This window comes from Moschus berezovskii, chromosome 2, assembly GCF_049115385.1.
Source record: "Moschus berezovskii isolate FMDL1 chromosome 2, NW_MosBer_1.0, whole genome shotgun sequence".
Lineage (NCBI taxonomy): Eukaryota > Metazoa > Chordata > Mammalia > Artiodactyla > Moschidae > Moschus > Moschus berezovskii.
Window position 1 is genome coordinate 131,745,368 of NC_142461.1, and position 20,439 is coordinate 131,765,806.

A 20,439-nucleotide genomic window follows, 5' to 3' on the forward strand; every position below is an offset into this window, starting at 1 on the left:
CTTCCCCTCTCCTCCTGCCTTCAGTCTTTCTCAGAATCAGGGTATTTTCCAATGAGTTGGTTGTTTGCATCAGATGGCCAAATTATTGGAGCTTCAGATTTAGCATGAGTCCTTCCAATAAATATTCAGGACTGATTTCCTTTAGGATTGACTGGTTGGATGTCCTTATAGTCCAAGAGACTCTCAAGAGTCTTCTCCAGCACCACAATTCAGTTCAGTTCAGTTCAGTTCAGTCGCTCAGTCGTGTCCGACTCTCCGCAACCCCATGAATCACAGCACGCCAGGCCTCCCTGTCCATCACCAACTCCCGGAGTTCACTCAAACTCATGTCCACAGAGTCGGTGATGCCATCCAGCCATCTCATTCTCTGTCGTCCCCTTCTCCTCCTGTCCCCAACCCTTCCCAGCATCAGAGTCTTTTCCAGTGAGTCAACTCGTCGCATGAGGTGGCCAAAGTATTGCAGTTTCAGCTTTAGCATCAGTCCTTCCAATGAACACCCAGGATTGATCTCCTTTAGAATGGACTGGTTGGATCTCCTTGCAGTCCAAGGGACTCTCAAGAGTCTTCTCCAACACATTTCAAAAGCATCAATTCTTCGGCGATCAGCCTTCTTCACAGTCCAACTCTCACATCCATACATGACCACGGGAAAAACGATAGCCTTGACTAGATGGACCTTTGTTGGCAAAGCACCACAATTAGAAAACATAAATCTTTTCTGCTCAAAGTGTCTCCTCCCAAATATTAATTAATTACAGACAAAAAAAGAGTAACTTTACAGCCGAGAAATCCGGTGGACACTACCTTAACCACACCACATTTACATCACCAGTGTGAGTTCATGTCAATATCATGTACCTTCTTGACAATACAATGATGACACTTTACATCTGTGGTATTTTCCCAATTACTCATGACCCCAGTCTAACTATGAGGAAACAGCAGACAAACTTGATTTGAGGGACATCTACAAAATATTCAGCTATTAGTTTTCAAAATAATAAAGGTCATGAAAGACACAGAAACAGCAAGGAACTGTTAGAGATTAGGGGGGACTAGGAGATATAAATGTTGTGTGGGAATCTGGGAAAGAAAAGGCACATTGGTAGAAAAACTGGCAATATCTGAATAAATGCAATTGACCACTTAAAAGATTAAAATAAATATACAACTGGAACTTGATACCTTTTGACCACCAGTTTAAACCTCCAGTTACAAAATAAATAACTACTGGGAAAACAATTTACAATATTAGTTACTGTAGCTAACAATACTGTATTACATAACTAAAGTTGCTAAAAGAACAGATCTTAAAAGTTCTTATCACAAGGAAAAATTATAATTGTATGAGTGATGAATGCTAATAAGATTTACTGTTGTGATCATTTAAAAATACATACATATAGCTGATTCACTTCATTGTACAACAGAAACTAACAAACTATTGTAAAGTAATAGTATTACAATAAAAAATAAATGCAGAAAGTTCTAATGATAAAGAATATATATCTGTATAAAATCATTATATACACTCTTCCAACCACACAAGAGAAGACTCTACACATGGACATCACCAGATGGTCAACATCGAAATCAGATTGATTATATTATTTGCAGCTAAAGATGGAGAAGCTCTATACAGTCAGCAAAAACAAGACCAGGAGCTGACTGTGGCTCAGATCATAAATTCCTTATTGCCAAATTCAGACTTAAATTGAAGAAAGTAGGGAAAACCACTAGACCATTCATTTCAGTTCAGTGCAGTTCAATTCAGTCCCTCAGTCGTGTCCGACTCTCTGCGACCCCATGAATCACAGCACGCCAGGCCTCCCTGTCCATCACCAACTCCCAGAGTTCACTCAAACTCATGTCCATCAAGTCGGTGATGCCATCCAGCCTCTAATTCTCTGTTGTCCCCTTCTCCTCCTGCCCCCAACCCCTCCCAGCATCAGAGTCTTTTCCAGTGAGTCAACTCGTCGCATGAGGTGGCCAAAGTATTGGAGCTTCAGCTTTAGCATCAGTCCTTCCAATGAACACCCAGGACTGATCTCCTTTAGAATGGACTCGTTGGATCTCCTCGCAGTCCAAGGGACTCTCAAGAATCTTCTCCAACACCAGTTCTTCAGTGATCAGCTTTCTTCACAGTCCAACTCTCACATCCATACATGACCACTGGAAAAACCATAGCCTTGACTAGACGGACCTTGGTTGGCAAAGTATTATCTCCGCTTTTTAATATGCTATCTAGGTTGGTCATAACTTTCCTTCCAAGGAGTAAGCGTCTTTTAATTTCATGGCTGTAATCAGCATCTGCAGTGATTTTGGAGCCCCCAAAAATAAAGTCTGACACTGTTTCCACTGTTTCCCCATTTATTTCCCATGAAATGATGAGACCAGATGCCATTCAGGAATGACCTAAATCAAATCTCATGATTATACAGTGGAACTGAGAAATATATTTAAAGGACTAGATCTGATAGAGTGCCTGATAAACTATGGACTGAGATTTGTGACATTGTACAGGAGACAGGGACCAAGACCGTCCCCATGGAAAAGAAATGCAAAAAAGCAAAATGGCTGTCTGAGGAGGCCTTACAAATAGCTGTGTAAAGAAGAGAAGTGATGAGCAAAGGAGAAAAAAAAAAGATGTAGGCATCTGAATGCAGAGTTCCAAAGAATAGCAAGAAGAGATAAGAAAGCCTTCCTCAGTGATCAATGCAAAGAAATAGAGGAAAACAACAGAATAGGAAAAACTAGATATCTCTTCAAGAAAATTAGAGATACCAAGGGAACAGTTCATGCAAAGATGGGCTCGATAAAGGACAGAAATGGAATGGACCGAACAGAAGCAGAAGATATTAAGAAGAAGTGGCTAGAATACATAGAAGAACTGAACAAAAAAGGGCTTCATGACCCAGATAATCACGATGGTGTGATCATTAACCTAGAGCCAGACATCCTGCAATGTGAAGTCAAGTGGGCCTTAGAAAGCATCACTAAGAACAAAGTTCGTGGAGGTGATGGAATTCCAGTTGAGCTATTTCAAACCCTGAAAGATGATGCTGTGAAAGTGCTGCACTCAATATGCCAGCAAATTTGGAAACCTCAGCAGTGGCCACAGAACTGGGAAAGGTCAGTTTTCATTCCAATCCCAAAGAAAGTCAATGCCAAAGAATGCTCAAACTACCACACAATTGCACTCATCTCACACGCTAGTAAAGTAACGCTCAAAATTCTCCAAGCCAGGCCTCAGCAATACACGAACCATGAATTTCCAGATGTTCTAGTTGGTTTTAGAAGAGACAGAGGAACCAGGGATCAAATTGCCAACATCCTCTGGATCATCGAAAAAGCAAGAGAGTTTAAGGAAAACATCTATTTTTGCTTTATTGACTATGCCAAAGCCTTTATCTGTGTGGATCACAATAAACTGTGGAAAATTCTTATAGAGATGGGAATACCAGACCACCTGACCTGCCTCTTGAGAAACCTATATGCCGGTCAGGAGGCAACAGTTAGAACTGGACATGGAACAAAAGACTGGTTCCAAATAGGAAAAGGAGTACGTCAAGTTTGTATATTGTTACCCTGCTTATTTAACTTATATGCAGAGTACATCATGAGGAACGCTGGGCTGGAAGAAGCACAAGCTGGAATCAAGATTGCCAGGAGAAATATCAATAACCTCAGATATGCAGATGACACCACCCTTATGGCAGAAAGTGAAGAGGAAGTAAAAAGTCTCTTGATGAAAGTTAAAGAGGATAGTGAAAAAGTTGGCTTAAGACTCAACATTCAGAAAACTAAGATCATGGAATCTGGTCCCAACACTTCATGGCAAATAGATGGGGGAACAATGGAAACAGTGACAGATTTTATTTTGGGGGGCTCCAATATCACTGTATATTGTATTTCAGCCATGAAATTAAAAGACGCTTACTCCTTAGAAGGAAAGTTGTGACCAACCTAGACAGCATATTAAAAAGCAGAGACATTACTTTGTCAACAAAGGTCCATCTCGTTGAGGCTATGCTTTTTCCAGTAATCATGTATGGATATGAGAGTTGACTATGAAGAAGGCTGATCACTGAAGAATTGGTGCTTTTGAACTGTGGTGTTGGAGAAGACTCTTGAGAGTCCCTTGAATTTCAAGGGGATCCAACCAGTCCATCCTAACGGAAATCAGTTCTGAGTATTCATTGGAAGGACTGATGTTGAGGCTGAAACTCTAATACTTTGGCCACCTGATATGAAGAACTGACTCATTTAAAAAGACCTTGATGCTGGGAAAGATTGAGGGCAGGAGGAGAAGGGGACAACAGAGGATGAGATGGTTGGATGGCATCACTAACTCAATGGAGATGAGCTTAAGTAAACTACGGGAGTTGGTGATGGACAGGGAGGCCTGGGGTACTGCGATCCATGGGGTGCAAGAGTCGGACATGACTAAGTGATGAACTGATTGAACGGATCCTTATAACTTATTTATTTTATACATAATAGTTTGTAGCTCTTAACCATCAAATTTCTTATTCCTTTACAAAAATGTCAGAAATATCTCTTACTTCCTCAAAGAAAGCTGTAGAGTTATAGTCTGTTTTTTTTAGCCAAATCAACTATTTTCCTTTTATTTCGGCCCATATTGATTCAGTTTCAAGAGAAACTCACATAATCATATCAAAAGTTTGAATAACTTTACATAGTTTCCGTATACCACTACCATATATTTTATATTTTCTTGCTGGACTGTGGGCTTCCCTGGTGGCTCAGTTGATAAAGAATCCACCTGCAATGTGGGAGACCTGGTTTTGATCCCTGTGTTCGGAAGATCCCCTGGAATTAGACTATGCTAAGTGCATTACATTTATGAACTCTAATAATTTTGACAATTATATTTCAGAAGTGAGGAATCTAATTTAAAGCAAGAGGAGTTATTTGTCCAAGATTCCATTGCCAATGTGGCATCGCACATATTTGAACCCATGACTATTACTTCAAAGTTCATGCTTTAAAACTCTATGCTATGCCTTTTCCTTCAAAAATCAACAGCCTTAAAATTTACAGTTATAAACAATATGTGAAACTTAATTTGGTGAATAGAATTGAACCTGTGAAAGTTGCCTTCAAATTTTAAATACTTCTTATGAGGTTAAATTAATTCAACCTTTCACTTACACTTCATTAATTCTTTCCTAAGCCCATGGTAGAGTACACAGAATTTTCAATAAAAACAATTTCAATCCTTAAGTATTTTATTATATTCTTAACTTTTATAATGTATAGATTTTCACACAGAACATTGTATTTATAGATAGTGGTGTTCATCTTAAAGTCTTTAGCAATTTATTTTGTGGAAAATAGATGATCCTTACCTACACTATCAGTATATGTGAATTATCTGTGTGATTTTGAAATTGCTTCGGGAGAGCTTCATTTTTGAAAGTGAACAATGGACTCACACAATTATACCCACTGAAAACCATCCAATTTCCACTGAACTGATAGCACTTTATCTGTGTATGTTCTCAGGTTGCCAGACTAGAGAGATTGTTGACATGGAACCAACATGACAAATCTGTGTTCTAGCAATTCATACCATAGATTGCCTTTTGCAGAAGAACCATGGTTAGTACTACTTTATCCCTGTAATGAAAAAGAGACTCAGTGTTTTGTTGTTAGATTGTGATAGGAGCCAATGCCCCCTTTTCATTTTAAAGCATGATGATTTTTCCCCAAATCACATTATGTCAAGATCAAGCGCATAGGTGCCCTAGCTTGCTTTACATTTTTGTCAGGCCCTGCTCATCCAGTTTGGGTAAATTCTGATATAAAACTTTGAAAGGCATTTAAGAAATTAGCATTCTCATGAAAGAACACAAATCATAATTCTCAAATAAAAGATTTTCTTGTGCCCAAAGTCACTTTTAGACAATCTAGAATGTATTATTTGTTTCCAACCTAATTAAAAGAAAAATAACCTAATTCTATTTGCAATAAGATTTGTTTGTTCCATTTCTTGTATTTTAAGTATGTGAGTCTTCAAGTGAACAAAATATCTTCTGAATTCTGCAGATTTTCATGAAAATAAAACTTCTTTGAGCAAACTTTCCAGGCCTGCCAATGCTGAGGTAGGAGAGCATATCTCAGGAGACCAGCCCTGGTCATTAGGCCAAGCCTTTCCATAAAGCAGCTACAAGTTTTTCTCTTTTGATCGTGACTGGCTTCCTCACAAGGCACTCTCTACAGTCTCGGGTGAATGTGAACTGGAACTAAAAGTGGAAACCTGACCTGGATCAAGATCTTTGTTTTCCCTCTTTTCTACTGTAAAGTCAGGCTGTGACATTCCAAGTGTTGTTTGTGTTCTGTAGTTATTGTAGAATAAGGGCCTTTTCATCCTCAGCAGAAAACAAGGAACCCAAAAAGTGGCAGTTTTATGGGCTAATGGGCTGGAAGGTAAAGATATGATATGAATGGGTGCAGAAGTCCACTCTTTTCAAGATGGAAATGCATCTTCTGTTTCAGCATCAGAAGAAAAAAACTGAATAATGAAGTGATTCAAGTAGGCCGATATATAAGTTTAACACAATTCTAACAGAAGAGTTCAGTGATCAAAGGTAGGAAAGAAGAAGATATGATAAGGAAACTTAACAGAATTATTCCAAAGTTCATTTGGAAAAATAAACGAGAGAATAATGACGAAACTTTTGAAGAGGAAATAGTTAAGGGGAACTTACTGAACACATATTTTAAACAATTATAGACTGAGGCAATTAATAATGTTTTATTGCAGGAATACATTGAAAGATAAATGGCAAAGGACTGCTGCTAGCCCATATGGTAGTTTTGTGCAAATTAGAAAAACACCGAGAACCCTTCCAAGGAAGTTCTGCAGGTGTTTAGCTAAGAGCTGAGGATGTCTTTATAGTTAGAAAAGATTCCCCTTTCTACAGACTAATGGATGAGCTCCACTGATATGGCTGGAAAGGAACCCTGGTTGAATTTCAGTCTGTATAACACCTTTTTTGGTGGGAGTTGGAAGGAGTCTTTCTGCATTCTCTTTACTGTTTTATCACATCTGGAAGTTAATAAACAGATCCTGTTTTATATCTAAATTAATACATGGTAAGGATTACTTCCGGAGAAGGCAATGGCAAGCCACTCCAGTACTCTTGCCTAGAAAATCCCATGGATGGAGGAGCCTGGTAGGCTGCAGTCCATGTGGTCACTAAGAGTCAGGCACGACTGAGTGACTTCACTTTTCACTTTCACACATTGGAGAAGGAAATGGCAACCCACTCCAGTGTTCTTGCCTGGAGAATCCCATGGATGGGTGAGCCTAGTGGGCTGCCATCTATGGGGTCGCACAGAGTCAGACATGACTGAAGCGACTTAGCAGCAGCAGCAGCAGCAAGGATTACTTCGGGCTTCCCTTGTAGCTCAGTTGGGAAAGAATCTCCTGCAATGCAGGAGACCCAGATTCAATTCCTGGGTCAGGAAGACCACCTGGAGAGGGAAATGGCAACCCACTCCAGTTTTCTTGCCTGGAAAATCTCATGGACAGAGGGGCCTGGCAGGCTACAGTCCATGGGGTCACAAGAGTCGGACACGACTTAGCGACTAAACCACCAAGAATTATTTCTAAGATCACTGGGAAAAGAACAGATCATTCAGTAAATGGTATGTTCCTATGATGCATGTGAAGACTTTTCAAATGGAAATCTGAATAGTTGCTGTAGAGTTAGGCACATTCTAATGGTGGTGCCCTGCCAGAGCCTCTGCAGCCCATCTCCTTGCTATCCTGCATCTTCAGTTCCTGGAGCATGCTATAGATCTGATTTTAAATCTTGTTCTATTTCATTTTAGTGTTTTTAAAAACTTGGTTCTGACCTCTTTGAGATTTTTGTACTTCTAAGACATTTCATAAAGCACTTTGTATCAAAAGTCAGGTTATAAAAATTAGAGAGCAATAGCATGTTTAGAGATCTTAAACATTGGGAAGAAATACAAAGATGAGTAATCTTTAACTCTGTATGTAATGATTAGAAAAAGACGGTTATGAGGATTCACACATCCCCATTCATTTATCCATGATAGATGTACTTTACGGTTATAATTTTTTCTCTTTTTGGTGACTTCCAAGTCTTATGGAAAGGGAGTATAGAACTCTAAAGAGAAGACTAAGAAATGCCTTCAAGAAATTATTTTAGTGGCTAATTCAGGAAGAGGCTGGTGTAGTAGATAATCCCTACTCAGATGGAAGATATCTCTGAGAACCTGGGAATTATATAAAAGTCCAATTATGTAAAAAAGTCCAGGCTACTTTCAACATTGAGTAAGGTAAAAAAAGGTTTAGAAGAACTTCTCTTTAAAGATATCAGAGGCAAATGAATAAGAAATAAGTACATGCTATGAAATTTTCCATTAATTTAAACGATGGAGCTTATGTTTGAGTTCTGCAGCCTTATTTATTCTTATGACCTACTCTTTCAAGTGAAGCCAGAGTTCAGTTCAGTTCAGTTCAGTTCAGTTCAGTCGCTCAGTCGTGTCCGACTCTCCGCGACCCCATGAATCACAGCACGCCAGGCCTCCCTGTCCATCACCAACTCCCGGAGTTCACTCAAACTCACGTCCACAGAGTCGGTGATGCCATCCAGCCATCTCATCCTCGGTCGTCCCCTTCTCCTCCCGCCCCCAACCCTTCCCAGCATCAGAGACTTTTCCAGTGAGTCAACTCGTCGCATGAGGTGGCCAAAGTATTGCAGTTTCAGCTTTAGCATCAGTCCTTCCAATGAACACCCAGGATCGATCTCCCTTAGAATGAATGGACTGGTTGGATCTCCTTGCAGTATAAGGGACTCTCAAGAGTCTTCTCCAGCACCACAGTTCAAAAGCATCGATTCTTCGGCGATCAGCTTTCTTCACAGTCCAACCCTCACATCCATACATGACCACGGGAAAAACCATAGCCTTGACTAGACGGACCTTTGTTGGCAAAGTAATGTCTCTGCTTTTTAATATACTAGCTAGGTTGGTCATAACTTTCCTTCCAAGGAGTAAGCGTCTTTTAATTTCATGGCTGCAATCAGCATCTGCAGTGATTTTGGAGCCCAAAAAAATAAAGTCTGACACTGAAGCCAGCGTATTGAAGACTAAACTAGTATTTCTCAAAGTGAGGGCCATAGATCCCAGTGATTTGTTGGTGTGTTCTTGGGAGCCTAGAATTCTGTATTTAATTTTAAAATATTGTGTTAAAAGAAGAAACCTATATATTTATAGTTATATAAACATGGATTTGGTCATCTGGTCAACCTCATTATTCCTAAGTATCAATGCTGTGGGCTATCATTTGATTTATTCTTATAATCACTTAATATTAACTGATCACCTATATGGCATCATTTATATTTTAGTGGTTGTTTGAAAATTAATTGTTTAAAAGTTATTTACAGAAAAAGCAACCAGCATTGTCCTATGATTAATGTTTTAAATGTAATTATTTTACTGCTTGATTGTTGTGATATAAAGTGGAAAACAGTTGAAAGAGGACTCTGCCTACGAACTAAGAGCCTGGTTTCTGGTCCTAGCTTTAGCACCTCTTAACAAGGAGATTTGGGGAAAATCAATTAAGATTCTTGGACTTCAGTTGCTTGTATTTAAAGTAAGGGGAGTTTGACTGGAGCTGGATAATCCATAAACTTAGCTGTTGTTTTTTTAAATAATTGTGATGTTATATCTTTTCTAGTGGAAAAAAAAAACATTAGGGAGAAGAACACTGATTCAGTTAACAAGGTCTTTGGGGGAAATTTCTAGTAGCATCTTCTCCTGTTGCTGCTGCTAAGTCGCTCCAGTAGTGTCCGACTCTGTGCGACCCCATAGACCAGGTTCCCCCGTTCCTGGGATTCTCCAGGAAAGAACACTGGAGTGGGTTGCCATTTCCTTCTCCAATGTGTGAAAGTGAAAAGTGAAAGTGAAGGCGCTCAGTTGTGTCCGACTCTTCACGACGCCATGATCTGCAGCCCACCAGGCTCCTGTGTCCATGGGATTTTCCAGGCAAGAGTACTGGAGTGGGGTGCCATCGCCTTCTCCGCTGCTGCTGCTAGTTATATAATCAAGCGGGATACAAGAACCAAATATTTATTGAGTACTTTCTCTGTGCCTGACACTAGTCTAATTCCCTGTAAGTGTGTCTGTGACTCTGCGAGTTCTGTTATATAATTCCTTTTGGCAGCTGTGATTGCGACCGGTGTCCTAGGGCACAGAATGAGTTAAGCATGGAATCTGGAAAGGAATATCACTAGTTTGATTCTAAGCCCTGGATTCCACTGTAATACAGTATATTTGTTGGAATACAGTATATTTGTTGGTCCTGCAAAAAACTCCCTTCTGTTTCCCCTTTCTCCATCTGTTTTCACGTTCAAATTAAGAAAAAAAAAATAGTAAACTAAATTCTTAGCAGCGTCCCCCAAAACTTTGGTAAATGTCCTCTCATCCTCAAAGAATCGCTTAAACGTGTTAGTGAAAACACGTTTGTTGTGTTTCCCCTCGAACCCCACATAGAAGTGTTGAATTTTGGAGGTTAATATCTGAATGGAGAAAATGATCTGGTGGTGGAGGCAGTTTTCTTTCTTTTCTTTTTCTGCTTTTTTAAGACATAAAGAAGTGCAGAGATTTAGTCTGTTTTTAAAAACTGAGAAAAAATGAAAAAAAGTGTTGAGGTGCGGTCAGAGTCAGAGCAGCAACAGTGTCAATGCTTTCCTGATAAACGCTGCAATGGTCTACTCGTAGGTGTGCTTTTTTGACTTTTTTTTTTTTTTAACCCCCCTCTCTCCTTGTTAAGCAGCAAAAGTGTTTTAAAATTGTATTTGGAAACATAGAGAGATAAGGAAAGGCTAATAGTCGCGATCCGGTTCTTCAGGGAGGAGGTTGAAAAGGAAACGCGGCGGGGGGACGGGGAGGGGGGTGGGTGGAACCGTGTTTTGGCTTCTGTGCCAACTAGGACCCGGGTTAGGTACGGCCTAGCCTTCTCCACGGCCCTCTCCCCGCTGGGTCCTTCGTGCAGACGCCACAGCACCCAGTGGGCCCACAGGAGACGAGCATCAGAGACCGAAGAAAGTCAGCGAGCTGAACACAGGCGTCCCGTGTGGAAGTGTCCAAGGAGACCGCCCCAAGTGCGCCAGCCGCGTCTGGGAGACTTTCCTTCTGGCCGAGAGGGGGAGCCCCGCGTCCCCAGCCGGGAGCGCCCCGGAGTCCCGAGCCTCGAGCCCCAGCCGCCAGCCCGCGCCAGTGACGGCCTCAGCCGCTTAGGAGGCGGAGGGAGGGGGCCGCGAGCGCGCCGAGGGAGGGCACGGGAGCCGGCGGGCCCGGGGCCAGCTCGCCGTGGACGGAGAGAAACTTTCCCTCTCGCCGCGGAAACGGCGCCCCGGCGGTGCCGGAGCGGAGGTCGCCCGGCCCGAGGACGCCCGCGGCTCTCCGCGCCCCTGCCCGGAGCCTGACCCTGCTGCGTCCGTCAGGAAGGTACGGAGAGACCGCGGTTTCGTCTGCGGGCTCCCCGGGTAGCCGCGCGTCCCGCTAGGTAGCAGGCGGTCTCTTTTGAACGGACATCCCGGGAGGCGGCGGGCGGCGGTCAGCGCGGCCGGGTGGCGGCGAAGGGAGGGGTGGCGCGCTGCTGCGAGCCGCCGCGGGGCAGGTTGCAAAAATCGGGACGGCGAAAAGCTCGGGGAGTCGTTCAGCGAGAGGGGCGGCGGAGACCTGTTGACGACTGCCCTGGAAATGCTGCCGGGATGGTGACGGAGAGCCTCCGAGGTCGGGGGCGCCGCCGTCTCCCGACTCCTGGAGCCCTTGGCGGTAACTTTGGGCCCGGGGGGCCGGGGCCGGTGGGCAGGAGCTGGCGGGACGCCGGCAGACCAGAACGGCGGAGAGCGTGCGGACCGGACGGGGCTGAGCGGGCGCGTCGTCGCCGGGTCACCGCGAGGCGACCCAGCAGCGAAACTTCTTCCAGCCTAACCTCCCTTTTGTTGGCTCCGGCAGAGCGTGGGCATGGGGGTGGGGAGGCGCGAGGCTCCGAGGCCGGGCCGCCGGTTCTTTAAAGCCCAGGGCTGGGAGGGCCCAGACTCGGGGGCGGCGCCCGCACGGTTACCCCTGACTGGGTGGGTCGAGCAGATCCTTCAGGCGGGCTCTGCCTTAGCGCGGCGCGCGGCGCTGCGGCTCGATGAGACCCTGGGCTCTCGGGTCCCGCGCCGCGCTCGCTCGCCGGGCTTCACCACCTCGGGGGCTGGCTCCCTGCACGCCTCAGGACCCAGCACGATCGGTTCTTCCCCGTGGCTCCCGGGGCCGCAGCTCAGAGTTCCCTGTGTGCGGGAGGGAACTCTGGGCAGGCTGGGGTTCTTGGAATGTGTTTACGATGTTGAATGGAACTTGAACAGGAAGCTGGAAGCCGCAGCTGGAACTAGCCTGCCAGGGTAGAGTAAGGGAGACGTAGCTGGTGTAGGGCTTGGCGGGTGCACTCCGTACCTTGGGCAAACCCCGAGTAAGTGCGGGATGTCAGTCAAGGTATCTCTTCCTGTGTCCTCAGTATTCCCCAACTGCCCCGGCTTTACTTTCACTGGCAATCACATTTACATGCACTGTTTCAGTCTGCAAGTTTGACAGAGTAATGCACTTAGGAAGGGTCTAATACATTTATTTTGGGACCCATTTTTTTTTTTTTTTAACCTTGCATCAGCACTTGAGAATAAAAGTTTTTGGGGAGTTTCCAGTTGTGACTCCCCTTGTTAATTTCTGGGACTACAAAGATACCCTGATAGGGATGATTTATATTTTGTCTTTGATGGCAAATGGGTGATAAGTTGCTAAAAGGAGGGCAGTAATGAGATAGACTGAATGTGAGGAGGTAGGAAACTCACACAAGGAGTTGGACATTTTTCGAATTTGCAATCGCCCCCTTTTCTGCCGTTCTTTCCCTCCTTCCCCCGTGTAAACAAGTAGCCTTGCTAGAAAACCCAATTGGGAGAGTGCAGTCGCTGGCGACTACAAGCCTTGCTGGAAACAGCAGACAGGCTAAGGTACTGCCCCACTGGATAACTAAAAGGTCTGCTCGAGCTGTCCAGGAGTGTTTTCCAAGTTTTCACGACTGACAGGGAAAGAAGAGAGAAAGCTGGCGGGCAGCCAAACTAGACTGTGAGCTCAGTAGCCAGGCATAAAAGGGACTGGGGAAGTTGCAGGGGATGATTGGAAAGGAGCTGTTGGTTGTACTTGAGTTTAAACAAGGAGTTTCTTTTGCAGTGAGAACTTTTAGGTGACTAAGATCAGTCTTCCTGGCCAAAAAAAAAAATAAAATAAAATAAAATAAACTAAGCACACAGTGGGATGTGACAGAGGAGAGTGAAAGAAGTGTTCTAGGAGGAAAGTCTGACCATTGTCCCTATCAATGGTGAGGTGGAATAGCTGGGGACCTGATGCTTTTTGTGCTGATCATACTTTGGGGATACCCACATTTTGTTGCTATTTGTCTCCCCAGCTTGGACTAGGCTTGCTGCAGCTTCAAGCCCTTGACCTTGACGTTCTTTGTTTTCATAGCCAGTAAGAACTGAAGACTTGGGTTTTGAGCAGATGTTTTTCCACCTAAATCAAATAATTCAATTAGATATTCTCAAATAGCACAGAATTAGGCCATGAAATTGAAGTGGAAAATGGGTCCTAATGTCTTCCTTGTGTTTGTCAAAAGTGATCTCAATAATAGATCTTGCTCTTTCACCTGAAGGGGTAGAATGCTCTTTCACCTGAAGGGGTAGAAGTTGGTGTGATCTCAGTATTTCACACATTGGCCCAATAGGTAAGGCTGCTGCTTCCAAGTTTCAGACTAGCTGGGAACTGAAGAATCTTATCTGCAGTTAGGACCTTTCTTTTTTGTGTTAAAATTGTTTATGTTTTCTCTATTTTTTTTTTTTTTTTTCAGGAAGGTAGGTCTACTGTTTTGGGTTCAGGGTTGCTGAACAGTAAAAAATGCTGATATGGTTTGTATTTCCACTGGGTTGGTGAGTTTGAGATTGTGGATATCAGCCTACTCTCTGAGATTGACTTTATGAATCACCCTTGGCAAAGTGTTTTCCCTGTCTATGATTTCAGTTTTTCTATTTGCAAAGTAAAGAAATTTCCTTTACCTAGTTAGATGCTTGGCAAGCCACTCCAGTACTCTTGCCTAGAAAATCCCATGGATGGAGGAGCCTGGTAGGCTGCAGTCCGTGGGGTCGCTAAGGGTCGGTCACGACTGAGCGACTTCACTTTCACTTTTCACTTTCCACTTTCACACATTGGAGAAGGAAATGGCAACCCACTCCAGTGTTCTTGCCTGGAGAATCCCAGGGACGGGGGAGCCTGGTGGGCTTCCGTCTATGGGGTCACACAGAGTCGGACACGACTGAAGTGACTTAGCAGCAGCAGCAGCAGCAGTTAGATGCTTATAGTGAACATTAAAGAGATGAAATTATGTTAATACATTTTAAGCATAAAGGTCATAGGGCTTCTGTCTTGGTTGATTCAGCTGAGATTTATAGGGATAAATTGGACAATTTATATCTAAATTGCACATGTAATAGTGACATATCTGTGTTTAATTCATAAAAATTGCTAGCTTGAATTTTAATCATAGATGTAGTTTAATCATAAATTTTATTTTTAAAGAATACTGGCTGAGATTTCCTTATGGCAAAAGCTGAGTCATTCTCTCAAACAGAAAAGAACAATCAGCAAATTCATTTACTTTTTATTTTGGTTTATATTTATACTCAAGGACCAGTTATTTTTTTAAGACCAGCTCAATTTTGCTTTTATGAGAAATTACAAACATATTTGCAGAATTTGGCTCCCTTCTCAGAAATAACACTTGAGAGACTGAGATACATTTATGATGTATAAGCAAACTTTCTTTTCCCAATAGCCACAATAGTTTCCTTAAAAAATTAGAGGGTAGATTTAGGAGCCATTCATTAATTGATTCAACCAATATTTGTTGTGTACTTTTTATGTCTGAGGAAACATCAGGCTTGAATTCAAATCCCAGCCCTGAACTTCTCAGCACTGTGATTTTGTGAAGGTTATTTTACTTCTTGAACGTTTTACCAACATATAATGTATTATCTATATTGCTGTCCATAATGTATGGACTTTTAAACTATCGATACATGTATAATAATTGTGAGATATTTAATTTTTAATTTGATATATCAGTTAGTAAACTACCTATTTTTATAGTTGAGTGTATTCTTGGATGTGTAAAAACTATTTTCCAGGTGAATAGGTCCTTGTATTAGAGAAATAAAACAGAATGAATTGGGTAAAGTAAGGCATAAGATCTATTGGTAAAATACTTAATCGTAACTTTTATTTTTAGACTTAGTGCCCTGCAGTGCTCCTCAATCAGTAATGCCTGACTCTTTCCGACCCTATGGACTGTAGCCTGCCAGGCTCCTCTGTCCATGGGACTTTTTCCACAGCAAGAATACTGGAATGCATTGCCATGCCCTCCTCTAGAGGATCTTCCTAACCTAGGGATAGAACATGTGTCTCCTGCGTTGCAGGTAGATTCTTTACCACTCAGCCACTGAGGAAACTTGATCATTAAAAGTGAATCTGTAAAAAGTAGGAGTATAAGGAAAATTTTAGTTGAATTTATGGTCGTATTAACACAGCAGATACTTTTCTTGAATAATCACAGGATGAGTGACTGTTCAAGGATGTGATAAGGTAATTTTAATGTAAAATATCCAGTTTTGCTTTTGATTTTAAAGTCTTAAAAATCTTATTCACCATTGCTGAATATAAGATAATTTAAAATTTAAATTCTAATTAGCACAGTACTTTGTGGTTCATTCTAAAAAACTGAAATTTGTTTTCTATAACCTCTGAAGAACAAAAACAGTTATTTTATTCAAATATAATAATGAATTCAAAAGTCGTTACAGGACCTGACTGCTGTGAGCCCTGGTCTCTAAACGCATTAGAGGCTGGTGGATCTAATAGTATTTGTCTTAATGGATTTAGAGTTCAGGAAACTTAAGCTTGTTCCTTTGGGAGCTGAAACATATTCAAATTGAAAGAGGAAAAATAGTATAAACTTTCAGTGGAGAAATTGCTTTGCTTCTAGTGAGGATATGAAATTGAAATCAACCCTTTATTTTTAAAGATAATGGGTCTAAGTCATTATTCCAGAGTTAGGCTTAGAAAACAGCTCTTATACTCTTTTTAGGTTCTGTGATTTGCTAGTTTTGTATTTGTTTTAAGAAAATGTTTCCAACCACTGTAATGATACATATAGTGCATGATTGTTTTTTCTCAGAAGACAGTTTGTTGACTCAAATATTGTGCAGGAGAATAAGTGCAATTTTCTGTTTACTGTTAAAATGGTATAGTTATGGTAAATTTGGAATACGTTTAATCATTCAATATTGTATATTTAAGGATAGTTTTGGAAAGATTTCTCTAATTTTCTCTCTTAATATGAATGAGTGAATTAATTTATGTAACAATTGTGATTGCAAATATTAATATAAATTTTTAAGAGTTTCAAATAACATTGTATATATTTTCAGAGTGTACCTATGAGATAATATCTAGATAGAAATAGCTGTCTTTATTTCATGTTTGTTTCTCGCTATTAGCCTTATATACCTACTGAAGAGGAGATTCAGATTATACACTAGAAACTTCCAATACTTGGCTATCCCTCCTCCATATATATGCTTATATGGATATGTATATATATGTACATAGAATTATAGACCATATGTATTCTTTGATGTTTCTCTGTTTGTGTCAGGTATATTTTTCATAGGACAAAATGACTCCAACTAATTGATATTTCTGAGTTAATTTTATCCATTAATTTAAAATCATTTCCAGATAAATCTAACTAAAGATACTTTATTTTTTGCCCCAAATTTTAAAGGGGTTTTCAGGCTTTTATTTATACCCGTTAAAGGTTAAGAAGATTAGTGGGAAAGATTTGGTATCCTCATTCTTGGTTAATGGCTCTGATGGTGACATAATCATCAAAGTCTGTATTCTTTAGAATACAGGCAAATGCCCAGTTAACCACTGTCAGGAGGTAAATCCACTTCTTAAAAGATGACTACTACTGCTAAATTTATAAGGTTCTGTGAAGAGAGAATTGTGTGTAAATTAGTGTTTCCCTTGTATTGTATAGCTTTTCCTTTTGATTATCCAATGTTATAGTTGACCTGTTCCCTGAATCTTCAACCACATGTCCTCCCAGAATTTCAGGGAACTTGAACTTTGACAGATCTTTTAACCAAGAGCAGGTTGAATGATTTGGGTTCGATCTTTAATCCATTCTCTTGTAGAAGTGATGATAGCCATTTAAATGACCGAAACACAGCTAGCTGAGAGGTTTGGTAGAAGAAAATATAGAGCACAAGTAACCTACTAAAGGAATCATTAAGGACTGGGCATATAACCTTTTAAAATAGTTATGTAATGTTTCATCAAATGATAACTAAGCTCTACTTCTCACTTTGTATTCAAATGAAGCAATAGTGTGTTTAGACAGCATTTTAGCTGAAAAGCAGACAGAACCATCTGTGCTGTAGTAGCAGATCTCCAGTTCGGGTAATTAAAATTTGACATATCAATATAGTGAAAATGAGTATACTATCCAAAGCAGTCTATAGATTCAATGCAATCCCTATATACCTACCAACAGTATTTTTTCAGAGAATTAGAACAAATAATTTCACAATTTGTATGGAATTACAAAAAACCTTGAATAGCCAAAGCAATCTTGAGAAAGAAGAATGGAACTGGAGGGATGAGGGATCAACCTGCCTGACTTCAGGCTATACTGCAAAGCAACAGTCATCAAGACAGTATGGTACTGGCACAAATACAGAAACATAGATCAATGGAACAAAATAGAAAGCCCAGAGATAAATCCATGCACCTATGGAAACCTTATCTTTGACAAAGGAGGCAAGAATATACAATGGAGAAAAAACAATCTCTTTAACAAGTGGTGCTGGGAAAACTGGTCAACCACTTGTAAAAGAATGAAACTAGAACATTTTCTAACACCATACACAAAAGTAAACTCAAAATGGATTAAAGATCTAAATATAAGACCAGAAACTATGAAACTCCTAGAGGAAAACATAGGAAAAACACTCTCTGATGTAAATCATAGCAGGATCCCCTATGACCCACCTCCCAGAATATTGGAAATAAAAGCAAAAATAAACAAATGGGACCTAATTAAAATAAAAGCTTTTGCACAATGAAGGAAACTATAAGCAAGGTGAGAAGACAGCCTTCAGAATGGGAGAAAATAATAGCAAATGAAGCAACTGACAAAGAATTAATCTCAAAAATATGTAAGCAGCTCCTGCAGCTCAATTCCAGAAAAATAAGCGACTCAATCAAAAAATGGGCCAAAGAACTAAACAGACATTTCTCCAAAGAAGACATACAGATGGCTAACAAACACATGACAAAATGCTCAACATCACTCATTATCAGAGAAATGCAAATCTAAACCACAATAAGGTACCATCTCACGTGGGTCAGAATGGCTGCTATCAAAAAGTCTATAAACAAATGCTGGAGAGGGTGCAGAAAAAAAGGAACCCTCTTATGCTGTTGGTGGGAATGCAAACTAGTACAGCCACTATGGAGAACAGTGTGGAGATTCCTTAAAAAACTGGAAATAGAACTGCCGTTTGACCCAGCGATCCCACTGCTGGGCATACACACTGAGGAAACCAGAATTGAAAGAGACATGTGTACCCCAATGTTCATTGCAGCACTGTTTACAATAGCCAGGACATGGAAGCAACCTAGATGTCCATCGGCAGATGAATGGATAAGAAAGCTTTGGTACATATACACAATGGAATATTACTCAGCTGTTAAAAAGAATACATTTGAATCAGTTCTAATGAGGTGGATGAAACTGGAGCCTATTATACAGAGTGAAGTAAGTCAGAAAGAAAAAAACCAATGCAGTATCAGTTCAGTTCAGTTCAGTTGCTCAGTCGTGTCCGACTCTCTGCGACCCCATGAATCACAGCACGCCAGGCCTCCCTGTCCATCACCAACTCCCGGAGTTCGCTCAGACTCAAGTCCACAGAGTTGGTGATGCCATCCAGCCATCTCATCCTCTGTCGTCCCCTTCTCCTCCCGCCCCCAACCTTTTCCAGCATCAGAGTCTTTTCCAGTGAGTCAACTCGTCGCATGAGGTGGCCAAAGTACTGCAGTCTCAGCTTTAGCATCAGTCCTTCCAGTGAACACCCAGGATTGATCTCCCTTAGAATGGACTGGTTGGATCTCCTTGCGGTACAAGGGACTGTCAAGAGTCTTCTCCAACACCGCAGTTCAAAAGCATCAATTCTTTGGCGATCAGCTTTCTTCACAGTCCAACCCTCACATCCATACATGACCACGGGAAAAACCATATGCAGTGTATTAACACATATATATGGAATTTAGAAGGATGGTAATGATGACCCTATATGTGAGACAACAGAAGAGACACAGATGTAAAGAACAGTCTTTTGGACTCTGTGGGAGAAGGCGAGGGTGGGATGATTTGAGAGAATAGCATTGAAACATGTATATTATCATATGTGAAATAGATTGCCAGTCCAGGTTCGATGCATGAGACAGGATGCTCAGGGCTGGTGCACTGGGATGACCCTGAGGGATGGGATGGGGAGGGAGGTGGGAGGGGGGTTCAGGATGTGGAACACATGTACAACTATGGCTGATTCATGTCAATGTATGGCAAAAACCAACACAATATTGTAAAGTAATTAGCCGCCAGTTAAAAAAAAAAAAAAGGTTGACATACGAGAATGAACTTGATTTTAGTCTCTTGGTTTCTCCTATAGCATTTTACAGTCATCAAGAGTGCCAGTAAAATTTAACAGCAAATAGGTTAATTTAACCAGATCTCCATTTGGGTGAGTTAAAACACAGCTTGGTAAGTCTGACAGGAATTTTATTTAAGAAGACACTTTGTAAAGTGTTTTTAAAGTCACTGTGCATGGTATTCTCATAATCTATTTAATTTTTGTCTGCCTTTGAAGAATTCCATAAAAGTACAGAATTTTGTCTGATGTAGAACTTTCCTACTACTTCCTTGAGGATGTGCATTATTATAATTGTAAAAATGTCCTTAAATGTTGATCATCACTGGTAGTACACATAAATGCAGAGAAATTTGGTATTGTAAAGAACAGTTGTATAAATAAGTTAATTTCAAAGCAATTTATCTATGCTGGCATATAGTAATTGAGTAAGAAGCTGCTTATGCAATATAGTTTAGCAAAATACAATTTGGGAGAATTGTTAAGAGTAACATTTGAGTAGATGAATTGTATTCGAAATTGCCTAAATGCCATCTCAAATGGCAAAAGTCTACTGAAATTTCAG

The 20,439-nt window shown here is 41.1% G+C and overlaps 1 protein-coding gene across 4 annotated transcripts in view; it reads left to right on the top strand.

Annotated features, from left to right (window-relative positions):
* The first annotated feature begins 10,993 nt into the window (after nucleotides 1–10,993).
* Nucleotides 10,994–20,439, top strand: part of GULP1 (GULP PTB domain containing engulfment adaptor 1) — a 342,256-nt gene continuing 332,810 nt past the window's right edge. The window contains exon 1 of one of the 4 annotated variants that reach the window (XM_088830780.1): nucleotides 10,994–11,514. The gene's annotated coding sequence lies outside the window, so the exon portion shown is untranslated. Of the gene's footprint in view, nucleotides 11,573–11,690; nucleotides 11,845–20,439 lie in introns of those variants that run through there. The other 3 variants (XM_055396912.2, XM_055396908.2, XM_055396911.2) reach the window with 3 other exon arrangements.